Here is a 3,464-nt window from a genome sequence, read left to right on the forward strand (position 1 = left end):
TTTCCTTCTCTTCTCTCTTTTCCCTCTTCCTCTCTTCTCCTTCTCTTTCCTTCTAATCTGCTCTCCTGGAGGAGATGAGCCGCTGCCCAGCCAAGAGACCCCAAGATTACTCTGAAATTACACCCTGTAGAGTTCTTGCCCTGATTAGCCAAACAAAGAATATATTGATTGAAGAACAATTAAACAAAGTAATGCAGCACATCTTTAGTAATGTTGTAATGATACAAATCCTTCCCCAATGCAATAGACCTCTGCCTTATTAAAGCACTCATTCTTCTTCACTCAGGTATTTGTACGTTTTGGTGTGATTTTCATTTTATCAGTAATTTTACTGTCCATAATAACATATAATATTTTTTTCAGTGAAAGAATTACTCTGTTTTTGTTGTTATTAGTGTTTGATTACAATAAATGCAGGATCTCCTCTAGCAATGTTTTCCAAGCAAGTTTCCCACTGACAGAACTGAAAATTCAGTGAGAAACTTCAGAAGGATCTGAACCTGTACTGAAGCCAAAGAAAGAAATACAAAGTTAATTTCAGCAGAATTTTAGTTGATTTTCCTCATAGCTTAAGCAGCTGTTTCCCAACAGCGGTACAGGGCAGTGTGGTACCACCCAGACCACTGCCTTGGCAGGCTCAGCAGCCCCAGTGATTTCATTACATGCATTTGGGGAGCAAGAATGAAAGATTTTGCAGTTTACAAATGCAATAGGTTTTCACCAATCAATAATGACTTCCTCTGCTGTCAAAACCCTTTCCCTGTAATGTAAAGTGAGGAGCCAGCTGAATGGACATGATGCATGTGATTATGCTCTTCTACGTAACAGGGAATTAATTTATTTATGTACTGTTATTAATATGGATTTTGTATTTTAAAACTTAAAAAGCTCTGTGCTAATGTCCTCCAGTGCCTTAGGGAGCAAAGCGAATCCCTTGGGAGCAGCAGCCTTAGGAAGCCTGGCCTGGGGATCTCCATAACAGTTTAAACTAGCCTGGCAAGGGAACTGGAATTCATAGAATCATAGAATCGTTTGTGTTGGAAGGGTCCCTTAAAGGCCATCAACTCTAACTCCCCTGCAGTGCACAAGGACACCTACAGCTAGATCAAGGTGTTTAGAGCCCTGTCCAGCCTGACCTTGAGTGTCCAAGAATGGCATATCCAGCACCTCTCTGGGCAACCTGTTCTGACAAGACATAGTGCTGTAGCACCAATGTAATCAGGATATGCTTTACAGGAAGCTCAGGAGCCAATGTTATGTCAAGGTGAATGCACAGCATCCAACAAATAGAGTATGAGTCGTAAACAAAAATACTGCATCCTTTGGGTTTAGATTCCTGGGTATCTACCACAAGCTTGAGTCCATCTCCTTGTTTTGTCTTAAAGTAGCATATATAAAAAGTGCTACCTGGTGTAAAGGTGGTGTAAGCAGTGTGAGTTTTTGTGAACAGGCTCCTAAGACACCTAAGACCATCCAGGAGGACAGTGGATGCTTGAAGTGATAGAACTGCAAGATCACATGACTCCTGGTGAGGAACAGGGCTCATGCAAGGGCTTTCCCAAGATCAACACAGGCTCTTGGGTGAAGGATGCTGGGTGAAAGCCATCTGATCTCAATGACAGCACCTCAGCTGTTGCAACAGCAGAAGCTTGATGACCAAAAGGGATACTAAGAAACATGGGCTGCATCTCCCCACTTCATAAACAGAAAGGGAACAAACAATATTTTTTATCTTGTTTGAATCTAAAATCCTGAAAATATTTTATTGTTAAAGTTGTGACCTACTTGCACAGACAAAGGTAATCAAACCATGTAAAAAGCATATGTTTTCTTGGCACAGACAGTCAACTGAAGAAGAAATAAATGGATCCCCTTCAGTGGGGAAGAGGGAAAGCATATGTTACTCTTCAAATTAAGAAAATGTTGGGTTATTTATTAAGGTCAAGCTCAAGATTCCTGAGACAGCTGCAGAATAGCTGCTTGTAATCTGTCAGTACAAAAATGAATCTTTTAAAATTAATTCAGTGAAAGTAAGCCATTTGTTTCAAAAGTCAACGTGTTTCTAATAGGCAAAATGTTCTCAAGTTCCTCAAGAGGAAAACTGTTAGCATTTTCATTTTTGTAATTACACTATAAAATGACTGAAAGAGAAAGAAAAAGTCTTTCAACAGCTCTATGCCCAGAACAGGAGAGGAGCACATTTTTGAAAAAGCTGAAATTCCCAGTCCAGAAAAACACACTACAATATTCACTCTCAGTTTACTAAAAGCTGACAGCAAGCTGTGTGTCCCTGTTTAAATTCATCTTGATTAAGTATTTAGTACAGAGTTACGGGTCAGATACTGTAGGCTGCTTTCTTTTCTGTTCAATATCAGACTTCCATTTCAAATGCATCTTGACAAGTTTCCTTCAGCTAGTGGGATGTATTTAGCACAAGGATTTATTTTGGGGAATGGTCACTTATACTCCTACCAAAATAGGCACCAGACTTTTGATAATGAATTCTGACCTTAGGGGTTTGTGATGGAAAAGACATGAAATACACAAATATTTATATAACTCTTAGGTTTTAGAAAGCTTTTCGATAGCATTTGCATAAGATGAAATCTGCTTTTCACAGTACAATGTAAAAGAGGCCCTTGAGGCACGCAGCTCTGGTAACATGCACTACTGAGCAATGTGTAGCGTTTTCAGTGAGGATGGGTATTGTTGGTGGCCTTTTGAATGACATATTTCCACTGAAGAGATGAAAAATATGCATGGATTTTAACCAAATTCTCAAAATGATCTTTCAAAAAATGGTTTGTACGGGATGAATCTTATCTGAATAGAAATAACAAAGAACAACCAGAGGAATGGGCATGGGCACAGCCACCCTGAGTTTACCTCCAAGCACTCAACTCCACGTCCTCACATCCCAGCCATGCCATGCAGCTGGGGGACAAGAGAAGTGACATTGCTGGTGCTGCAAAGAGAGAGGTGGTCTTATCCAGATGAGCTTCCTGTGCTGAACCTCCTGCAGACAACACCAGCCATCCAGTCCCTATTGGTCTGCAGTGCACAGCTCCACCATACCTTTCAGAGAGCAAGGCGAGGTGACCAGCATGCTGTAAGCTGCTTGCTCGATTATCTTCTCCTCAGAAGAGAAGCATGAGCTGTAAAATAATTTTTCAGTTTGTTAGTTTGGTTAGCTGGGCTGTTTATTATTCATTTGCTTGTTATTGTTATTCATTGTTGTTACTTGCATCTGTTCTACACTTATCCTAAGAGTAGTAGGTCAGAGAAGTGTGCCCCGAATGTGTAACGGCAAGCAATGTGATCAGCATGGTATTTTCCCCTTTCCAGCAGCCTCTGAAAAACTGTGTTTAGTTTTGTGATAAGATTTATCCTCCTTGTGCAGAGCACAGTTGACTAAATGACTGATTTTTTTAGGTCAATAGTGGAAACTTAATACTACCAAAAAA

This window comes from Meleagris gallopavo, chromosome 1, assembly GCF_000146605.3.
Source record: "Meleagris gallopavo isolate NT-WF06-2002-E0010 breed Aviagen turkey brand Nicholas breeding stock chromosome 1, Turkey_5.1, whole genome shotgun sequence".
NCBI classification, from domain to species: domain Eukaryota; kingdom Metazoa; phylum Chordata; class Aves; order Galliformes; family Phasianidae; genus Meleagris; species Meleagris gallopavo.